The sequence below is a fragment of the Pithys albifrons genome, chromosome 3 (assembly GCF_047495875.1).
Source record: "Pithys albifrons albifrons isolate INPA30051 chromosome 3, PitAlb_v1, whole genome shotgun sequence".
Taxonomy (NCBI): domain Eukaryota; kingdom Metazoa; phylum Chordata; class Aves; order Passeriformes; family Thamnophilidae; genus Pithys; species Pithys albifrons.
The window spans coordinates 75,779,133-75,791,895 of record NC_092460.1 but is presented as its reverse complement, the minus strand read 5'-3'; the positions used below and the strand labels follow the sequence as shown (position 1 = coordinate 75,791,895).

Genomic DNA, 12,763 nt, shown 5'->3' with positions numbered 1-12,763 from the left:
AAACTACAAGACCTACAGAAAGCTCAAGAACTGTATGGCTTACCAACCAAACCAGCTTTCCAGAAGTATTGTACTATTTGCGCATCAGAAACCCTGACCCATCAGGGTTTCCCTCACAAGACAATGCCAGTTAGTATGCAGACTGGCGGCAGCCAGGCAAACCATAGCTTGTAACTTTAACAGTATAAGTTAGGGGTGTCTATACACTATTTATACAGTTAAGAGAGAAAGAGAGGAGCTCCTTTAGATGGCAATTCAGACTGAATAAATTGAGCTCTGTTCTGAATTTTGCATTGTTCTGTGTGAAAGCTTTCGCTCCATGAATCACACAGGGAACCTCCCAATGTAGGCATGTAACAATATTTGGAGATGAGAATACTTTCTTTCCTCTACACTGCAGAACAAAACATCAGTGTATGAGTGAACCTCCTAGAAGTGAAGAACGAGAACTCCCATTTGTAGCCATTCAGAGCCCCTAATATTATTCTTTAAGTGGAATTATATGTGACACCCTGCACGCTCTCGAACCAGAACTGTATCACCTACAGTTCAGCTTTACTATATATGTAAAAACATAAATTAAAATGTTTTATTAATCTTACATAACAAGTTGAAAAAATCAGTATGCTGTTCTAATGATGGGATTATTTTACTGTTGTTGTGTTTCAATTCCCATTACACACAAGACAGTCAGAAAATTTTAGCAAAACTGCTGACCTTAGCTGATTTAGGTTTCTATTGGTTTAAAAACCCTCCAACATCAACAATAGCACATTCTATTTTAAAGAAACTTAATTTGATAATCTAATTTTCCAACTAAATGCATCCAAACAAGTTGAAATACTCCTTTCCCACATGCCTAAATCAAACTCCATCCCCAGAACCTCAATTACCACCACCTTCAAATTTTCTGTATTTGCATTTTGTCTGTTCTGTAAAATGCACACAGGCTGAAGGCTCTCATCTATATTCCTAGAACTTCAAGAAGTGGATAATTGCTCTGATTCCCTCTAAGAGTTTCTGCTTTAAGGAGAAGTCGAAACTAGCCAAGAGAAATATCTTTCCTTGCTCAGATGAACAACTCTTTTGCCTTTTTCCAGCTTAAAGCTGAAGACTGTGAAATAATTATTCTTGTAGATACAAAATGGTGGTGACTCCACTTTCCAAAGAAAAGTCTTCAGTTAGTAACCAAAACTCAAATATAATCAGAAAATAATTCAGCACAACTAAATCTTGCTATTTGAAATATTGACTTGCACTGTGTTCCTCTCTTTTCACCAACTAGCCAGGGAACCAAAATGAAGCATCACACCTGGTGCAAAAATGGGAGAATGAATCAGGGTCCATTTTAGAAACATGGAGATTGTGATTATTTGAATATGAATGACCAGCATCTACACAGTATGATTTGCAAAGCTAAACAATCCCCAAGCCAAAGTTCTATATAAGGGTATACTTATAAGAGCCAGGCTTACAAATCTGTGTAGGTTGATTCTTTTCTGTGCACACTGGTGCCTTAGTCTCCTGCAGTCCTCAGAACAAGGATAGACACAGTAACATTTTTGACCTCGACTTTGTTGCAAGAATAGGAGTTGAATATTGACAAGCTGATAACATGCATAAAGTGTGATACATCCTGGGCGAATTCTCATTTATGTCCAAGTAAACACAGTGTACTAAAAAGCTATTGAAGTCAAAAGTATGATCCCAGTCAAAGTGATCTAAACGAAAAGTCAGGTTCAGTGTTATTTCTGCGGCTGCCCTTTTAAAAGCCACATATATATTACATATATTACAGGGCTGCATGGCGCAGAATGCAGCTTCCCCTGGAGGACGGAAGAGGTATTACCATTTCCCTGAACTTAAAAGTTATGGAAAAGACGGTACAATCTTCACTTGTATGATGTTTAGAAAAACTGTCTTGCTGACAATGGGAGGAGCCAGGGCTTTCTCCAGCTGCTCTTTATCCCCATGTAAAATCAGGTTACACTAAATTTGCACATTAGCTTGCTTATATGTTTTGTGCCCAATCCTGGGATCAATTAGCTATTAAGAATATATTTTTTAAAATAGATATTTGCAAACACATTTTCCCGAGTCTAAAGATTTACTCTTCCCTTTTTCTCTTCTTCCTTCCCCTCCCCCTCCCCTTCCTATTCCTCAAGCAACAACATGGAGTTGTCACCATCGGCAATGTAAAGATAACTTTGTATGGGTCCAAATAGCAGACCAAAATTTTTTTTCCAGTCACTTAAACATACTCTAGACATAAACTGTGGCCAGCATGTGGGTTACTGAACTACTCTTCCTTGTAACCCTTGCACATAAGACCTAGTTAAGACCTAAGTTTCAGACAGAGAGGCAAGACTAATCGGATCACAGTCATTTGGGTATCACTGCCTCCTTGCTCAGGACCCATATAAGATACTCAAGATTTCCATTCCAAATTCTGCCCACTCTCCTTTGAATCTTGGCAGTCATAGCAAAGGCACATGCTGCAGTTGCAGAAGACTGAAAAAGGAATATGCAAGAATATCAGTAGCATATCTTATGGATGTTATTGAGATAGAGCTAAAAGAAGCATTTTTTATCTCAGCCAAAGTAGGCTTTAATAGGAAAGTTCCCTATTTACCCTGTCAAGGCTGACAAGTACTCTTTAGCTTTATGTACATTCATCAGGAATGCATGGGTATTAACTGGTGTTAGTTGCTTCTACCTCTGGGTAATATGGACGTATCTCAGTCAAATTTAAGCAATAAAAACTATCATTTGGCCCATAGAGCAGCTGACATGTGGACAATTCTCAAGCTTTCAAGAAGTGTTGGGATTAATTCAATTCACCTATTTTCCTGTCTGGTAGTTCAATAAAATCCCTTATCTGTCCACTTTTAGGCTCTTTTGATTAGTTTGTGATAAAAGGGGGCCATACCAGCAATCATGAAATACAAGTCTACAGCCCAGCCATCTGCTTCTCGGAGCTGGAAAGGCAGACAAAACAAACTTTGGCAACAGTGGCAGACTCAAACAGCGACAAGCACTGTCAAGGGATGCCAGAAGCAGGGCAAGAAAACACTCATCAAGCCATGGAACTGCTGTGTCCTTGTTCATGCAAATCTATAGCAATTTGAAGAGAGATTTTCAGTAGTCAAAATTTTTAAAACCTTGTAGTGGAGTTTAGAACCATTTGCCAGCACTTACTGTTTATGTGTTTTAGGTGTATAATGGAAAGGTTGGGTTTCTTGGATATAAGGAAAATGGATTAACAAATCCTTAGTGAATTAATACATGGCCTTCACACTTTTGAAAGAAACAATCTCAGTTAAAAACCACATATAGGCTTTTTTAGAAGGAAAAGAAATTACCCAATTGTTATGGGTTTAGCTAGGCACAGATTTAGGCTTTGATTTTTAGAGCAGGTCTTTGATTATCAGCTGACTAGAGCTGGGTCAGGCAGCTGACACTGACTTCTACTGGCCCGTTGTATTCCATACCATATTCTGATGTCACCTCAGTATCAATACAGTGTAAGGAGGTCTCTAGCTCCGTTTTCATTATGGACGAGGTAGAGACAGCACACACTGCTGCTGTTCTGCTGAGCTGGATCTCGCTGCTGGCCCGCTGCTACTTCGCATTTTGTTTTAGTTTGAGGAAGTAAACATTTTATTGCTATTCTCTCCCTTTTCCTTGCTGGGAAGTGTTTTTTGGGGTGTTTTGTGGCTGGGGTGGTGTAATCTGTATTACTGGGTGGGCAACTTGGTGTAGAGTTATTTTCTTTTTACCTTTGTATACATGTGTTGTAGTTTTATATTTTAGTTTTCTCCCTTCTGTGTAAATATATAAACTTGTTTTAAGTTTTAGGGTTTTTTCTTTCCCTTTTCCCATGGTGGGGGCAGGAGGAGGGAGGCTGTGCTGCTTTGGTTGAATACTTGGCATTTTGCCAAGGTTTTCAAACCAAAACACCAATATACAATATTTGATGTAGAATTTGGGGCTTGGTTTATTTTTGCTCAGTTGGTTGTTTTATTGGTTTTTTGGTGTTTTTTTTTTTCATTAGAAGGATGCATTTTACAAAAATGATCTCAAAAGTTATGGAGAAAATATGGAAAGTATACTCACATATGAACAACATGTGCTACAAGAACAGTCAGATGGAGAACTAAGATAATCCTTAGTTTCTATTTGATAAACAGCAGCCATAGATCAGTCCTGATTCTACCAATATGTTTAATAATGTTAACACCACAATGTCCTGTTTTCTCAAACCTGTAACATACATTTTAAAATACTGATTCCCACTAAAGGAGGGAGTACACCCAAAGGCTCTATGCAAGGCCTCATTCCTGCTATGCTAACAAGGATCAGAAAGGTATAAAACTACCCAGAAGCCACCCCAATACTAATTACTCAGGCTGAAAAATCCCCAAATTTGCAAGGAACTCATATCTGATGCCTGTATACACACAAGTACTGGGATGCACATAATCATGCACTACTCACTTTCTTGCAAAAACATGTGCTTTGCATAGGCATTTGCAACTGCACACACACCTAACTTGCTTTGTTTTAATGTTCTAGTTAACTAGAAATTACTGCAGCATTTCATGGTCTTGTGATGTGTTATATCAATGAGATGGCTTCAAATGTTCCTGTTCTACATAAAATACAGTTATGTGCACATACAGAGTAGATATTTCTGTATGCCTGGTTTTGTTTTGCTATCTCTCTTGCTCTTTGTTCATACAAACACCAATTTTTATAACAAATGCAGTGTTTCAAGACTGTAGTCAGATCTGCCTTGGTGTACATACTGAATTTTCTGCCATTGTTCTTATACTATATAGAATCATGTGGCAGTTTTATATGTGATGACATGATTATTAACTTGAGTTCTTTTTAGCCTTTTCAGAAATAATTAATATAGAAAGTGAATAACAGAATAATAAATCAGTATTTTGGTTAATTTTAATAAGGAAATGTCCTTAGTACAACTAAGACTAGAGAAAAGGGCTTATGCAGATCAGAACTGAAGGACTGAAACGAGATCCAACAGGAAACATAAACTGTAACACAGGAGTTTGCCTCTGATGAATATACAGAAGTATCACATCATGAAGCAATCTATTAGGTACCTGAGCCTGACAAGGACCTCATTATAATGTTAACATTAATAATTTCATAGTATCTTATCCTGAACCAGTGACTTTTATGCCATGTTTGTACCACAATACTTTAAGCATCTTACTGATATGTCTGCTTGCTCTGGGCACTTTCTACAGGTAACAGAAGACAATGTACAAATCCATGGACTAGTCTCATCCTTGCAAAACTGGTCTAGCCTATGTTTTATACTGAAGACACAGGTTAGACTGCCTCTGCTTCTAACAGGGGTATCTAAAGTTAAATGCCCTATGTTAGACAAGATGAATCTGAACTTTTTGATAGTTCATTTGAAGGGCCACAGAGTTCCTGGTTGACAGTGGCAGAAAAACTGTCCTGTGTGCCATGTGTTGCTCTCAAGCAACAGAAGATTCACACCAGTAATTCCACTCACAGAGAGATCCAGAAAAGAATGCAGAATTATTGCAGATAAATTGGAGTAAATATAGTTTCACATCTGTCAAGAAGATATCTGAAAGCTGTCCATGACTTCAGCAACTGGCAGCATTTGAAAGTTTCTGCTAGTCTGGTGAGTCCCACCAGGCATGTAGCCAGTCCCTGCTCCCACTCTCCCAACACAGTCAAAAGCAGTGGTTTCTTCAATACACTTCTCCTCTCCCCAGACACATTTCCATCAGCAGTATTGGGAGACTGCCAACACACAGCATATATTTAAGTACCTTCCATTTACTGAAATGTCACCTCCTTCATTAGACACAGGTGAGTGTCTCTGTCCTTTCACTGACTTTCTATGTCACCTGCCAATAATTTTTTTTTTTTGTTCAAGACTATGGAAATACTGTATTTTGTTTCCTCAATCTATTTGTACACTGTAGTTTTAGTATCAAAATACACAGTACTACCTAGGGATGAGGCAAATTTACAATTTGCTTTGCAAATCATAGACTGATCTCTTCATTTAGTGATAAGAGAAGGGGTAACATCTTTAAACTAAAAGAGTGGAGATTTAGAACTAGGAAGAAACTCTACTGCGAGGGCGGTGAGGTACTGGAACAGGTTGTCCAGAGGGGTTGTGGATCCCACCCTTGGAAATGTTAAAGGCTAGGCTGAATGGGACTTTGCGCAACCTTGTCTAGTGGAAAGTGTCCCTGCCGTGTCCATGCTGGAGAGTTGGAACTAGAAGATCTTTAAGGTCCCTCCGAACACAAACCATTCCATGATTCAGCCACTGCTTAGGCATTCACTAAAATGGACAATGAAGATGAAATCATCCCAACTTCTCACCTTGAGGGCATGATCAAGCAACAAGTTTTCTTAACTACAAATATTGCAGAAAATAAACCGGAGTGTGTTTTCTTAATGATAGCAAAATTATTTATCTCTAAGGGCAGCCATACGTAGCTCTGGTAAAGCATGATACTCATGAGTTAACTTAATGGAACACACAGCTTGCTATAGTCACATAGAATGAAATGACTGAACAAGCAATCAAGATGGATCTTTAGTGATACACCTGTTTAAAAACAAGTTTCAAGCAAAGATTTTTTTTTTCATAAAAAATGAAACTAGAAAGACACCATTTCTGTAAAAGGTTTATTAAAATAGATCTAGAAAACATATGCAATTTTTAAAAAGTTCAGAACTTCTAATGCAAAAGGCATTAGAAATACTTACTTTTATAATTTTAATAACAATGTCTGATTTGTCAAAATAACAGTAAAAACTCTATAAATATCTGTTAAGGGATTAGTCCAATAGCATGAAAAACTAGTGGTGAAATTGCACAGAATATAGAACTGTCATCATGCATTTGCATATAAAAGGCTGTTTAAAACTGACAGGCACATAAACAGAAAATACATGCTATAAAATTAGTCATTTTTAAGCATGGATCTTTGAATAAATCTGGCAGAATACTTTCACTTTAGCTAACTCATTCTCAAAAGGAATCACAGAAATGGTGCAGCACTTGACAAGGTATTTTTTTAGTTTTGTATATAGATAATAGTTTGATTGCTACACTGTTTGAACATAAGTTCATTAACTTACCTTAAAATATTGTTGATATATCTTGAATGATGCATTTTTGTTAAGGATGTCACTATATAATTATAGAATTATTATTTATCTTTTGAGAAGATGATCAGAACTATGACTCACTAGATATTGAAGACTGCTTGTCAGAAAAAAATATATATAGCATGTCCAGGACTATCAAATACAATGGATATTTTTAAAGTTCTTGTGATGCAACATTTATAGGGAAATGAAGAGGTCTAAAAGGCCTACAAGGGATGTTTCGGATACACAACTCCTTTTAGTCAGAAAGAGCAGCAGCACATTTCAAGCCAAGCACTGTATGAAAAAACACCCTAAGTCTGAATTATGCAAACCACACAAAATGCATATTGCTAAAAAAAAAAAAAAGAAGGCAGTTCTGACAAGCAGATAGGATGAAAGAAAATATTTTGACAGTTCTTACACTGAAAATGATGACTTCTTTGAAAAGACAAAAATTGGGGTTTAATCTATTTCACTCCAGGGTCATGTGTCCCCCCCCCCCCCCCTTCCCCCACTGAATGAGGTGAACGTGGGCAGGGGCTGAAACCACAGCTGGGGTCTCACATGTCCAGGGTGGTGGCTAACCACCTGACAAGTTGTTCCAGCAACTCACTCTTCTCTCTACTATTTCCCCTTGGATCAGTACAGACACCCTATGCACTGGGCTAGCAAGTGCCAGTGGCTCCCCCAGCTGCAGGAGCAGCCTGACAGGTGGTTCTTCTGCCTCCTTTCAGGCTAACAGTGGAGGAATTTGACTTCCTCCCTTAACTCCAGCACCCTAAGATGGAGAAGTGGGTAGAAGCATCTCTCCATTCAATTTGAAAGCAACAAGCTTTTAAGTCCTTATTTCTTTTAAATCTCTCTGAATTTTTTTCATTAAAGTGTCCAGCATTTAATAAAGTAGCACTTTACAAAGCTCTCTGAATGCGGTTTCCCTGAAACTTATAGATTCATAAGAATTTGGTTTTTATTTGCCTCTCTAGACAGAAGATCAATTAGTGACAAAGCTTTGAGCCTATGAAAATTCAGTATAACTTACATCATAGTGTAAATTCGAAAAAAGTAGAGAACCTTCTGCAACATTTGAGACACAGACTTTTGTTAAAAAGTATTTGCTGTACATACTGTTATTTACATTTCACTTTTATTTAGTTTTAGAAACTACACGGAGATTTTATTAATAGAACTCAGATATTTATTCAAAGATTAATAGATGTAGCTTCTCTGTCATACTATTTGGATTACACATAACAAAACTCACAAACTGATGTTCATTAAAGAGAATTATTATCTGTAGAAATGTACATACAAGTAAAAAATCTGTAAACACTTTGCAAAAATATGATTAATGATGAAAAAATAATAATTCCATTTACTGACAAAATAAGTATTTTGGAATGGAATGGCTAAAACGTATTCTTTTCACTACTACTGTCTTAGTGAATTCTTGTCATATTAATTAAGACTTCATCAGGGTATTTTACCCTTCATTATATCTTACAAACCTAAGAAAATTATACTTGTACCCAGACACCTGACCCAACTCTGAAATCTCACAGATCTAAACTCAACATCAGCTTTGCCAGTAGTTTGCCAAGTTTGAAGGTAACAACAACTGCCCCTAGAACTGTCCTCAGGAATGAGAGCTCTTTCAAGACCTGGGCTTACCAAAGCCCAGAAGCATTAATTTAAATACCGCACGAACCTAGATTATTATTCATTTGACACAAGACAGTAATAGAGTTTGCATATATACAGAGTTTACAGTACTCCTGATGAAAAGATCATGTACCCCCTTATGTGTTTTACCACAGCTTCTGCAGCAATTCAAGTCTGTAAGAAGGCACTGATACTTGCCTTTAAATTACAAGAAATAATTGAAAAATTCTTTTACACCTGGAATGCAAGCAAGTTCAAAATTATAGTGTTTCATAAAACAAAACTAGAAATATAGCTAAGGTTTGCAGGTCCTACAGTAATGTTTTGCTCTTGCCCAAATATGCAGAAAAACAATCCCATTCTGAAATATAAAATGTAAGTACTAAGCAATAGCACAGAAGGAACTCTTGTGATTCACAAGCAATTCTGAAGGCTTAAAAATATTGCTTAGGAGCAATGTAGATTTTTTTCCTCTTCAAATGAAATTTTTACCATATGTATTCATAAGAATATCAGTGAAGGAAATTTCAAAATGGAAGTTTTACTTTAAAGTGAACCTGATTTTGACATTATGCAACTTTTGGAAAACTAATATTAACTGTTGTTTTGAAAATGTAGGAATGTTTCGACTTCCTCAAAATCTTTTTTTGATACAAAATTAATGTAACAAATTTCAAAGCATTTTAGTACTGAAAAGTCACAATAAAAATGTTTTAAATTGAATACTTAATAAAGCTCTAATGAAATGTTCAATGCTGGATCAATTTTATTACTACTGATTAAATATTTCACCATTTTCATTACACCTTTCCTTTTTTCAGTGAAATAGTTACTATTCCCAACCATGGCAAACCCCACAGAGGCCAAAAAATATCATTTTACTAAACTGGTAAAGAAAACTCAGGCTTATGTCCTCTGAAGAGTTTTCTAAATTCTGGGCAGTTAGACTGAGTCACAAGTCACAACAATGGCTGGAGAAAAAAATATTTAAGGATACGAAAAGGAGAGATGTGAACGGTTCACTCAATTAAAAGAGCAGTTAAGGATCCTTACTAAGTTCGATATCTTTATTTTCTCTACAAACTTTACGAACACTGTATAAATATCAAACAGTGGCAACAAACAGAAGAAAATTACAGTAGGATTTACATATGGAAGGAGAACACAGACAGGACATCCAGGTAACAGAAGAGGACATGCTCTTGGCATGTTCTTGTTTATAGGATTGCTGAAGAGCTTGGAGCTGAATATTTACTTTAGGAAGGAGAAAAAGCTTTAGGGGCTGCCTAAAAAAGTGTATCTACACATCTAACTGTCTATTTCTAGTCAGCAGTGATGGCCCAGTTATTATCATGAGTTTTGAAATGGCAAACTCTAATATTAAAGTGGCTAAAGCCGTACTCTCGCTAAGTTTTGACCAATGTAAGACAACCTAAAGCAATTTTTAAAGGAATGAGTTTTGAACAAAACCAACATGCATCTCACAGGTTAGGATTCAAAGACACCGAGAAATCAACAATCATATTCTCACCATTACTTTGTAGGTAACAGCAAAAAGCATGTGTTTTGGAAACAAACTTGGTGTGAGATCTTAGTGCACAGATCTTTGAAAAAAATCACATCTGCACTACCCTTAACTTACTCCAACCATCTAGACTTCACTGTCCATGGAACATTAAAAAGAAGATTTCAGGCTGAATAAAATCTGTATTTGCAGTAACATATACTGTGGAAATGGATGTAGTTCTTTAGTAAGTAGCTAACATTTCTTTGGCTTTTGTACATGGAGGATTTAAAGACAATAATGAAGAAACATGAAAATGTAACAAAATATTTATGGCTGTCAGTACCTTTGTTACTTCAGTAACTCTACAAAATTCTCAGATTTCACTAAGGAACACAAATGTTTCTTGCACAAGGGTAGACTTCTGGAAACAAATGCCTTAGGATTTTTACATATTCATAGATTTTAATATTTTATATATTTGTAGATTTTTATGTAGCTGTATAGTTTCTCACACTTGAGAGAGCAGCTTGCAGTTTCTCACAGTTTCTCATGGTTTGTGCCACATTTCTGAATTTTGTTTAACTGTCTTTCCAATGGACAAGACAGCAGCAAGGACAAAATGTTTGAGACACAGGCACCTGGACTGGAATAACAAGGCAAAACAAAATAGAAGGCACAGAACCCTTGGAGGTGCTCCAACAGGGCAGTTCTGAGGGTGGTACCAGGGGCAAAATGTTCTCAGGTTGGATAAACCCACTAGATATCATAATTAAGTAGTGTTATAAATTTGTAAGACCTCTACACTGTGTGTGCATCTATATACTCTGTGCACCAGAAAGCTTTCATTAAAGAACTGCTCTCTTTTTTACCTATACTAATATAGTCTCAGAAGTTTTTTTGTCTTGATTTTAGGCAACAACATGATAGCGTAACATAGGAAAGAAACTGAAATTCTCAGAAGTTTGGATCACGTATAAAGTACATAATGTTATATCTAATTGGTCAAATGGATTAGCAGGCTGGATTTGTAAATATCGGCTTTTTAATATACTACAGCATTTCATAGCAAGCTTTTCACATTGTATAACCTGAGCATACTCCACCACACTTTCTATAACATGATTTTCACAAAAACTTTTCTACTGTATTTCAAAGTCCTTGTGTAATATCCTGAAGTGTTAAATGATGAGCTATAACAGCCCCAACACAGCAGTTAGACATATATTTATTTATATATTCAGATTTTATATATTATTTATATACACACTGAATGTTAAAAATGCTAAATATTCTAGTAAAAAAACCCCAAAGTTTGAAATATATAAACACATTCTTTTTAATTTTCAGCCATCTCCCCTCTTTAGAGGCAACTGGAAAAGCTTCATAAATAGGAAATAAAACACACTTTAACTATCCATTATCAAGGGAATATTGTTTTTACAAGATCTATGGAATCACATTATCGTTCTATTAATTCAATAATCTTGATGTTGTTACACGACAGAGACAGTTATCAAAGCATGGTATCACTCTTGTACGTAAGGATCACATCACTTAATGGGACAGAGATGTCACATAAACTACAGTGTCAAAAAGATAAATACAGGACTGAGCTTGTAGAGGCAATAATTTATATTGCCATACTTGGTCCACCAACATAATTGGTATTTGATAAGCATGCAGATAAGGCTGGATTTGAAACTGCTGTCATTATAGTGCTGATTTTGTGAAATTCCTCACAAATTAACCTTTTATTTTATACTCATACACCTTCAAAAGCTAGATATACTTTCTGTTGACAGTGGTTTCAAAGCTCTTCCATTACCTCAGCTTTGCAATGCCAAATGTAAGAACACCTTCTCTTCCTTTGAAATTACGGAGTATTTATAGTAATTATTATAAAACAACTTTACTTTTGAGGACATTGATCCTCAGGGTTTGCACAGGTTTTCAACTAAACCTGTTTTTCTCAGCGAAATTTCCAGAATTATTCTTCATGATTGAGTACACTCGTCAGTAGTAACTGGTAGCCAAGCCAACATCTCTTACACCTTTTTTTCATTCATATAGTTTTAGTCAAAACAAAGATTCTAGGCATGCAATCTCTTTTGCTATTTGGTTTCTGTGTGCAGCTGATAACAATGTCCACCTCACTCCTACATGGCACACTGAAGTCTGAGACACACAGAAATTCAAAATAATCCCAAACTGGTTTCAGTACACATACTCTACTCTCCCAGCTTCCAGACTCTGCTGTATATGACTTGGTCTAACATTTATTATGGAGAAATTAACATAACCATATAGTTGCAAGAAGATCTGAATTCTACTGTCTTTTAAGTTGACTACAGGCGTGCAGGTGAAACACCACGCCTGTCCTTATTGATCTTTGAATGACATGTTTGTAAGATGGATGGA

The 12,763-nt window shown here is 36.3% G+C and overlaps 1 protein-coding gene across 5 annotated transcripts in view; it reads right to left on the bottom strand.

The window, feature by feature from the left end:
- The window catches only part of FOXP2 (forkhead box P2), a 194,336-nt gene that overhangs the window by 71,289 nt on the left and 110,284 nt on the right, over nt 1–12,763 (bottom strand). The window contains exon 2 of one of the 5 annotated variants that reach the window (XM_071552435.1): nt 7,168–7,188. The exons of the other annotated variants lie outside the window; for them this stretch is intronic. The gene's annotated coding sequence lies outside the window, so the exon portion shown is untranslated. The remainder of the gene's footprint in view (nt 1–7,167; nt 7,189–12,763) is intronic. 5 annotated transcript variants of the gene reach the window in all.